A 10,955-nucleotide genomic window follows, 5' to 3' on the forward strand; every position below is an offset into this window, starting at 1 on the left:
TGTGTGCCTGGAGGTAGAAAGAGGTAGGACAATGGGTCCATCAGAGTCTGCTATATCGATGTTTCCCCGATAGTTGTCATGTTGTTGTGGGCCTGGTGGACCATGCACTCTCACTGCATCTCCCAATTGATTTTCAACTAGACCCCGATTTTCCCCACCAACTACTCTTGGCTGTTGTAACTCAACTGCTTCATCTAGATTTCCTCCGATAGGAATAACTGGAAGTCCTTGATTGTTCATTCTTCATAAAGTTCTGTTCAACTCTGGATCGTACGGGGCAAGTGGTTCACCTTGGCTCCGTGTACTTGGCATAACTAGAGTCGGAACTTGAGAGAGACAAAAAGAAAGAACAAAAAGTAAAATTAGGAAATATTTGACTAACGTTCAATAATGTAGTTAAAAATAAATCTAAAAGCCAGATTCCCCGGCATCTGCGCCAAAATTTGATACGCTCAAATTACACCTCCTTACAGAATTATAAGCGATCGTTATCAAGTAAAGAACCCAACTTGTAGGTTGTGATCTATCCCATGAGGAAAATGGTTTAGACGTTACTTTAACCAACAATTATATTTAATAAGTCAAATTATTTCCAGAAACAGGTAAAAAAAGGGGGTTTGTACTTGTGTGAAACAATTAGTAAGAAATTAATAAGTAATCAATAATCAAACTCAACTTTGGTTGTTATCAAGATAGGAGAAAGAACTAGGGTATACGTGTTCCCCACAATCTCATAACGCAGTAATCTTAGTAATAGCAATCCTTTTCTAGTGTATTATATGCAAAGTGATAAGTTAGGTATCTCTAAATCTTTGGTCCGGCATCTAGAGAATTTGACCCCGCACCTTGGTCCGGCTACGTGTGGATAATTTACTAACCCTTACCTTTACCTCATATTAGACATGATAATCGATGTTTGGCTTAGTTATTACTTCGCACCAATCGACACTAGCCTATTAGATAGTATCACACTAAATCTATGTTGATAATTCTTTTCTTGTTAATTACCTCCTTGGTCCGGCAAGTAGTAACAAGATGAGTTCTAACGTTGGACATCGTTAAAAAGACTTCTAAACGAAAGAATTATCAATACATGCAACACACTATTCAAGAATTGCTTATTTAATATTCATACTTTGTGAATTGCTCATGGTTCCCACAACCATAGTTGTGGATTTAGTTACTCATATTAGCAAGAACACAATTCATAATTGTAGATGAAGAAATCATGAACTTACGTAAAGAGAATAATAAACCCAAAAATTTAACTTGAATTGCGAAGCCAAAATCTTCAAAACGAACTTGGGAAATCAATAATTGCTAGAGTTGCAAATTAATCTCCAAAGTTACAAAGTAAAACTAGAATAATAGTGTTTAACCCCAAAAAACGAGGTTTACATGTCCTATTTATAGAAAAGAAATCCTAAATAAGAAAGGAAATAAATTAGGGAAAGTTTTGTTCAGGTACGCGTCTTCAATCCACGAGACCGACTTGCGGACCGTTGATGGATCTACGGTCCGTAAGTCCCTTCCGTCAATCGGGACTTAGAAAATATTTCAGCTTCCAAAAATCAACTTCTCTGAAGCAAATGACGGACCAGCAGTACGGACCGTAGATCGACCTACGGTCCGTAAATCTCCTCCGTAGCTCCATACTTAGAATATTCAAATATCAGGTACTAGAACCCTCGAAGTATCACTCTACGGATCAACAATACGGTCCGTAGATCAATCTACGAACCGTCAATGGGCACCGTGGTTCCACACTAAGTCAGATTTCCCAGATTTGTCCTCAATACCATGCCTGCTGATCTACGGTCATAACCTACGGACCGTGAATGGACCTACGGTCCGTAGATCACCTCCATGGATGCCCTGTTTATGCATTTCCTTCAACTGTCTCTAAACTTCCGCGCCTGAACACCTTTTCTGCAAAGCATGATGAAAACACATAAAAACCAATATGAAAAGGCCCTAGACACACACAACTTGTAAGTGAAATGTATTATAAATACCGTAAACTCACGGTATATCAGGACCCTTGGTTTTGCTCGCACACCGCTATTCTTGCCGCTAGGGCATCAAAGGTAGTGCTCAAAGGTATCACAACATCAGTCAAGGCAATCCTGATCAAGTCTGGAACATAGGCCTCTAGGTTTGCAACTCGACGATTAGTAGAAAGAGCTAGTTGTCCCACCCAAAGTAGAGATGCCCGGATGAGTCAAAGTTGGGAATCAGCAGCAACAGTGGTGGGTTTTAGTGATCGTGCAGCAATAGAAGAACTTGGAGAATCAGCATGAGTAACAGTGGCACTGGATATATCTGAAGGTCCAAAGGTCAGAGTAGACAGACGTGTCTCTGCAGGTGATGATTATGTGTTTACTATCTTCATCGATTCTGCCTTTTTCTTTTCTGCCTTATCCTTAAGATACTAGTTTTCGATCCTATGGATATCAGCAGAGGTTGTGGGCATCACTTCTAAGTCGTTCCTGACATTCCAAGGCACCTAGGCTCGTTGGCACAATTCTGTGATCAAGACTGGAAATGGAAGTGAGGTTCGGCTCTGTCTTGCACGCATGAGTATCTCTGAAGCAATGATAGTACCCAAGTTTATCTGAGTCTCCTCTATGACATAACCCAGGCAGGCTGCCTTGGCAAGGCGAAGAATCGATACATTTTAGGATGGCATAATTGTGTTGCTCATAAAACCAAAACAGAACCTTGCGGCTATGTTTAGTTCTTTCTTTTCAACCGAAACTCCTCCCACCGCACACTTTGGAGTTTCATCTGCATTTAGTGGGGTTAACCACTCTTTCATCTCTTCCAGCTTTTTTGTTATAATTAGATACTGGCAGTGATCCCCAATATTTGTGGGCATGCCCAAGACTGCGTTGGTGTAACACCCCTCAAAATGAAGTAGCATAAACTAGAGCCTCACATGGGTTTTATGCATTAATACCTTGTTAAAATAATGAAGAATAGCCTTTTTAGTCAGTTTTATAGAGTTTGGAAAACACACGTCAAGGGATGACCAGGACGTTCGGAAACTAGTCTTTTACCTGTTGGTGTGTTATAGTATGTTGTTCATGTTTTTATGTGTTGTTTGGAGTCTAAAATCAGTGGAGGTGACCCTAGTGTCTTAATAAATGTTATTAGGGTCAAAACGTTCGAGTACGATGACCCAGGACCAACGTAAGGGTCCTCGAGGATGAACCAAACCTTGGCCAAACAAGCTGCAAAGGCAACTTGCAAAATGCTCATGGAGGGAGCATGTCCGCGTCGCAGACTAGCTCCACCAAGGGCCAAAAATTTGGTCCGCGTCGCGGACGTGTCACACACTCTACTGTCTCAAAATTTAATTTCCAGAAACTTGTGGGAACACCTCCGCGTCGCGGACCTATGCCCTGACGAAATCTGCTAAAATAAAACTGAAGTTTGACTTGTTTTAAAAGGTCCAACTAAGTGAGGGGTGATTTAGGCACTTTGGGGAATTATTATAATTGGTTATTCTACCTATTTTAGGATATTTTAAGTGGATAAAACCCCAAGACCTTGAATTAGACCTCATTATCTAAATTGAACCTTCCCTCTCAAATATACTCTCTCTAGAACTCCATGGAAGACATCTTTGAAGCTTCAAGCTAGGGGATGGGTTTTTATTGATTTCTCCTTCAAATTCCTAGGAAATTAATCATAAAGGTATGGGGATTTTATCTTTGATTCTCGTTTCAATCAAAGAGCCAAATCAAAGAGAATTAAATGTTTCTCAAAAAGACTAAAAACTCCCAATTTTAAGCTTGGGTTCTTGCATGAATGTATTTCAAATTATGATTTATGTTACTATTGATTGATTTTAAGGTCAAAAACTCCATGAACACTTGCATATCTTTAAACCCTAATATTTGGGTCTAAAGTGGGTTTATTGAATATGACCTAATAATGTGATATTAATTTGTAGATTGTTATGGGCTATTGATTTATGTATTGTTCTATATTGAATTATGAGGAATTGATAGTCAATTGTGTTACACTGGATGTTGGCCTTGAATGGGCAATTGTGACCTAAGGTTTATGATGATGATGAAGTTGTGAATAGATTATTGATTCTAGTATTATATATATATATATATATGTGTGTGTGTGTTGTAGTTTTTGGAATTGTAAGGTTTGATCCCTTTGAAAGTGGGGAGGTGTTTACTTTATAAGCATGTTGTGATCATGGCCTTGTAGGTAAAGTTGGATGGTTTTTGTTTTGAGTAATGTTGATTATGTGAAGGTAATGTGATATGATGTAAATTTATGTACGGTCTAAGAGCATGAAATGTGACCTTGTGTAGAGACTTTATGTGTTATGCTTGGTTGTTGTCTTCTTTGAATGACTTATAATGAAGGTGAGGTTAGGATAGACTATGTTTACCTACTCTCACATCTAGTGAAGGATGAATGAAAAGAATGGGAGTGAATGCTAATGAATGAAAGTTGGGTCTATTGTGAGGATAGTCTCCTAAAGTACTCATTTAAATGAATGGGGTTCCTAGATGAAAGTTTTTTTCATCTGTGAATCCAAGAGCTTCCTTAATGAATGAATGTTGGGTTAGGATGAGTACTTCTTCGTGAGTTGAGATGAGAGTATTTAGTAACAATCCTTATACCTAAATGAATGAATGAAATGAATGTCTAAACTCCATGGGGGAGTAATGTCTAGCACCGAGAGGATAAGAAGATGGGTGGATACTCCTTCGTTAGTTGAGATGTGAGTATTTAGTAGTAGCCCTTAAGATGGGTTCTCCTTCGTGAGTTGAGATGAGAGTACCTAGAAGCAATCCTTCTATCCCTTAACTATATGCCCACATAGGACTAACTAGTGGTCTCTAGCACACAAAGGCTAAAAGAATGACCCTACCTTAGGCAAGTAGGGATCCTTCATCCGGTAAGGGTATTACCGAGATTCCATGTCAAGCTCCATGGTCTATGTCGGTTAAGGCTCTTTCCCCACATTAATGAATGAATGAACTAGGGTCTCTTATGGGTGTACTACTTAGGATAGGTGGTGGAATGGGACATCATCTAGACATTGCAGAAGTAGACATTTAAGGGAGATCTTGGTGTGTCTTAGTAATGATAATGCATGAATGAGTCTCTTTGGGCTAATTAATGAAAGTGTTGGTCTTTGAGCATGCTAATGTGAAAGTGAGTCATAATGAATTGAATGTAAGTGCTTATGTTAAATTGAATGTATGTGATGATCTTATGTCATTAGTGAATGAAGTTGTCTAAATGCATTAAGTTGAATCAATGGTTTATGTTGAGATGTGAATGGAGCTTGTCTTGTGTAGACTTAAGGATCATTTGGGTGTGGTATGGATAGGTAGTATGGGCTGCTTCACTGTGTCTTACTTAGGTGAGTCTTGGGATGACATTTGATGAGTGCTCTAGTTTTATGAAGTGACTTGTTGGCTTATGTGCTTATATGTCTCATGTGACTAATTGGTGAGGGTTGAGGTATGCATGGTAAGTGCACTTTGTGTGACCTTAAGGTGGTGCCTTAGTGTGGGTAACGGTATGGGACGTTGCCCATACATTGCACAGAGGTATTGCTTAAGGGTTACTTAAGGTGGAGGTCCAACGCAAAAAGGTAAAGGTAAATGGGTTATGTATGTTTTATGAGGTATTGTGAAGCATATGACTTTGTATTGTTGGTTGTGACTTGTAAGGTGCCTATTATGTTGATGTTCATGAGATTTTATCAAAATGGCATGAAAGCATAACTTCCTCACAAATGTCCTTTTTAGCATATTTTGCATATCGTCATACTTAGTACGTGTGTTGTACTAACCCCTTTCTTCTATTTTACTACAAGTGTAGGTTGTGGTAACTAGGAGGAGATTGTGCTTTGGAATTGCTTTGATTGCTTCACTCTTCCAAGTCTTTGGTATGTCCTCAAGATTCAAGGACTATGTTTAGAAGTTTCTTAGTCATTGTAATAGACACTTAAGTTTCAATTCATTTGTAAAGGGCCGTGTCCCTCAGTACATTTTAAGTTCTTGTCTAAGATTGGCTAAAGAGACTTAGTAGTTCCACTTGCGTATTGGTGTTTTCAAATGTTGATTACTCTTGAAGTCTTATGGTTTAATTGAATAAAAGTTTTAAATTCTTAGTGATTTTTATGATCTATACGATGAATGAATGCTAACGCTTGTATAAGACCTCTGAGAGGTCGAATACACATGTAATGGCTAGGGGGTGCTCTCGGGTCGTTACAAACTTGGTATTAGAGCATAAGGTTTTAAAGATTTCTTTGATGTTCAATGTCTCGAAAGCTACGTCTAGTAGAGTCTTGTTCATCGGTGTGAGTTGCGACATATCTATGAGCGAGAGGCTATAGGACGATAGAAGTTTCACTTTCTTTCATTATTCTTGATGTCGTGCCTTAGAGTTTGGTCTACAAGTGTCCTTTTCCTAATCCGTCTCTTGTGTTTATAGGATATGAATACGAGGGCTAACCGGAGGAGAACGGAAAAGAAGATAGATGATGTGGGAGTTCCTCCCCAAGGAATGCAAGGTGGCCAAGCTCCTTTAGGTAGGCAAGAGAATGTGGTTCCGGTGTATCCCCCAGATATGACTAATGGGGAGATTAGTGAGGCTTTTCTCTCCCTGGCCCGTGCCATGACTACTCAAGCAAATAGAGATGTGGGGCATAGGGTGAATGTTATTGAGAGTACCGTGGCCTCAAGGTTAAGGTAGAAGAGGACCCACAAACTTTATTGATTAGGTGTTTAAGATTGTGGATGCAATGGGAGTGACTCCTAGGGACAAGGCGGAGTTGGCTTCCTACCAACTTAAGGATGTTGCTCAAGTGTGGTTTGAGAAATGGAGGGATGAGAGACCCATAGTGGCTGACCCAATAGATTGGGGAGTGTTTAAGACGGCCTTTCTTCATAGGTTTTTCCCCTTAGAATTGAGGGATCATAAGTTGGTTTAGTTCATGAACGTACGTCAAGGGAATATGCGTGTGAAGGAATACTCTCTCAAGTTTACCCAACTCTCTAAGTATGCTCTTACCTTGGTAGCAAATTCTAGGGCTAGAATGAATAAGTTTGTGATGGGGGTTTCCGGTTTGGTTGAAGAAGAGTGTCGTACGGACATGCTCCATCATGATATAGATATCTCTAGGCTTATGGTTTATGCTTAAGAACTTGATGAGACGAATCTTAGGAAGATGAATATAAATATGAAGAGGGCTAGGCCGGATGAACAAAACCAATCTAGGTCTAAGAAGAGGTTCTATAATCAAGATTCTTCAATGGTCAACAATGATAGAGTGCCTAACCCTAAACCTCAAAGAGGGAGTGGAGGTGGTTCTACTTTTGAAAGTCCTAGGTGTGCTACTTGTGGAAAGCAACATTTGGGCAAGTGTCTTGCCGGTATAGATGGATGTTTTGGATGTGGGAGTAAGGGTCATAGGATGAGATATTGCCCTACACATAAGGCAAAAGGAAAAGAGACCAATCAAGTTGCTCATGATGGCCCAGATCCAAATGCTCCTAAGAGGAACCATTTCTATATTCTTCAAGCTAAAAAAGATAAGGGAACAAATTAAGGTAAGTCAATTTTCCTTGTTGTTTGATGATAACCTTAGATGGGTTTACCCTAAGTGGGGGATGATGATTTTAGTAGTAAGGTTGTTGATATCCTTATGTTTTCCTTCTATTGTAATTCAAGCTTGAAACAAAGAGTTCTTAGTAGCATGTTGCATGTTGGAGTCTTATGTGAATTGAGTATCCATATTATCCTTATTATGTGCGTATTTTAGTTGAATTCTTGTTTAAATAAATAAATGAGTTTTCTTGATTATGTCCCTAATGATTTATATGCATTTATGAAGAATTGTTTAAATTGCTACATGAGATGCCTAGTTGAGCATGCCTTGATGTGATCTTGATGTTGCATGATTATGCTCTTGAGAGAAACTGTATGGTGAGCCTATAAATGTTGTAATGAGCATGATATGCTATGGAGAAGGAAGTTCCTCCAAAGAAATGAGAAATGGTAATGTTTTGTGCATATTAAGTGGTAGATGTTATTCCTACTTCCTTGAATTGCATGAAAGTCTTGTTGTAATGCTTTTATGTGGAGTTGATGTTTCCTCCTTGATGTGTGATGTAGTAATGATATTACATGCTTGTTGTGAGCTACTAGTTGGGTCATTGAGTTCTTGGAAGTATTTTAAGTTTCATTCGAGGACGAATGTTCCTAAGTGGGGGATATTGTAACACCCCTCTAAATTAAATAGGACAAAGTAGAGCCTCACATGGGTTTTATGAATTAATAACTTGTTAAAATAATAAAGAATATCCTTTTTAGTCAGTTTTAAACAGTTTGGAAGACAAACGTCAAGGGATGACTAGGACGTTCGAAAACTAGTCTTTTACGTGTTGGTGTGTTATAGTATGTTGTTCATGTTTTTATGTGTTTTTTGGAGTCGAAAATAAGTGAAGGTGACCCTAGTGTCTTAATAAATGTTTTTAGGGTAAAAACGTTCGAGTACGACACCTCGGGACCAACCTAAGGATCCCCGAGGATGACCCCAACCTTGGCCAAACAAGCTGCCAAGGCAACTTGCAAAATGCTCAGGGAGGAAGCATGTCCGCATCGCGGACTAGCTCCACCAAGGGAAAAAAGTTTGGTCCGCATCGCGAACGTGTCGAAGACTCTACTGTCTCAAAATTTTATTTCCAGAAACTTGTGGGAAAACCTCTCCGTCGCGGACCTGTGCCCTGACGAAATCTGCGAAAATAAAACTGAAGTTTGAATTGTTTTAAAAGGTCCAACTAAGTGAGGGGTGATTTGGGGACTTTGGGGAATTATTATAATTGGTTATTCTACCTATTTTAGGATATTTTAGGTGGATAAAACCCCAAGACCTAGAATTAGACCTCATTATCTAAATTGAACCTTCCCTCTCAAATAAACTCTCTCTAGAACTCCACGGAAAACATCTTTGAAGCTTCAAGTTAGGGGATGGTTTTTACTAATTTCTCCTTCAAATTCCTAGGAAATTAATCATAAAGGTATGGGATTTTATCTTTGTTTCTCTTTTCAATCAAAGAGCTAAATCAAAGAGATTTCAATGTTTTTCAAAAACACTATAAACCCCCAATTTCAATTCTAAGTTTTGGTTCTTGCATGAAAGTACTTCAAATGATGATTTATGTTACTATTGATGGTTTTAAGGTCAAAAACTCCATGAACCCTTGCATATCTTGAAACCCTAATATTTTGGTCTAAAGTGGGTCTATTGCATATGAGCTAATAATGTGATATTAATGTGTAGATTGTTATGGGCTATTTATTTTTGTATTGTTCTATATTGAATTATGAGGAATTGATGGTCAATTGTGTTACATTGGATGTTGGCCTTGAATGGGCAATTGTGACCTAAGATTTATGATGATGATGAAGTTGTGAATAGGTTATTGATTCTAGTATTATATATAAATATATATATATATATATATATATATATATATTTATGTTGAAGATGTTAAAATTGTAAGGTTTAATCCCTTAGAAAGTGGGGAGGTGTTTACTTTATAAGCATGTTATGATCATGGCCTTGTAGGCAAAGTTGGATGGTTGTTGTTTTGAGTAATGTTGATTATGGGAAGGTAATGTGATATGATGTAACTTTGTGTATGGCCTAAGAGCATGAAAGGTGACCTTCTGTACAGACTTTATGTTTTATGCTTGGTTGTTGTCTTCTTAGAATGACTTATAATGAAGGTGAGGTTATGATAGACGATGTTTACCTACTCTCACACCTAGTGAAGGATGAATGAAAAGAATGGGAGTTAATGCTACTGAATGAAAGTTGGGTCTATTGTGAGGATTGTCTCCTAAAGTACTCTTTTCAATGAAATGGGTTCCTTGATGAAAGGTTTTCTCATCTTTGAATCCAAGAGCTTCCTTAATGAATGAATGTTGGGTTAGGATAAGTGCTCATTTGTGAGTTGAGATGAGAGTACTTAGTATCAATCCTTATCCCTAAATGAATGAATGAAATGAATGTCCAAACTCTGTGGGGGAGTAATGTGTAGCACCGAGAGGAAATGAAGATGGGTGGATACTCATTCGTTAGTTGAGATGTGAGTATTTAGTAGCAACCCTTAAGATGGGTGCTCCTTTGTGAGTTGAGATTAGAGTACCTAGAAACAATCCTTTTATCCCTTCAATATGTGCCCACATAGGACTAGCTAGTGGTCTCTACCACGTAAAGGCTTAAAGAATGACCCTACCTTAGGCAAGTAGGGATCCCTTATCCGGTAAGGGTATTACCGAGAATCCATGTCAAGCTCCATCGTCTATGTCAGTTAAGGCTCTTCCCCCACATTAATGAATGAATGAACTAGGGTCTCTTAAGGGTGTACTACTTAGGATAGGTGGTGGAACAGGCCATGTCCCTTAGTACGTTTTAAGTTCTTGTCTAAGATTGACTAAAGAGACTTAGTAGTTTCGTTTGCGTATTGGTATTTTCAAATGCTGATGACTCTTGAACTCTTATGGTTTTATTGAATAAAAGTTTTAAATTCTTAGTGATTTTCATGATCTATGCGATGAATGAATGCTAAGGCTTGTATAAGACCTTCGAGAGGTCGAATACGCATGTAACGACTTGGGGGTGCTCTCGGGTCGTTATAGTTGATTTCCTCATTATCACATTTCACTCTCCTGCCTCTAACAACCACATCTCTAACTTCTCTGAAGGTTGCTGCTATTTACTTTTGCTGAGGTATTAGTGCACTATATGCACTGTAGAACTCTGTTACCCAGTTTGGAATATAAGGGCCACAGGGATTAGTGAATATTTGGAACTTGTGGTATCTCAGACACTTCATTATCTCTGGGTATCTATCTATAACCTCGTCAATGGATAGACGTTTTTCTTCTAGAATTGT

The sequence above is a fragment of the Solanum verrucosum genome, unplaced genomic scaffold, assembly GCF_900185275.1.
Source record: "Solanum verrucosum unplaced genomic scaffold, falcon-dt-bn FXZP01000097.1, whole genome shotgun sequence".
In the NCBI taxonomy this organism is placed as follows: Eukaryota; Viridiplantae; Streptophyta; class Magnoliopsida; order Solanales; family Solanaceae; genus Solanum; species Solanum verrucosum.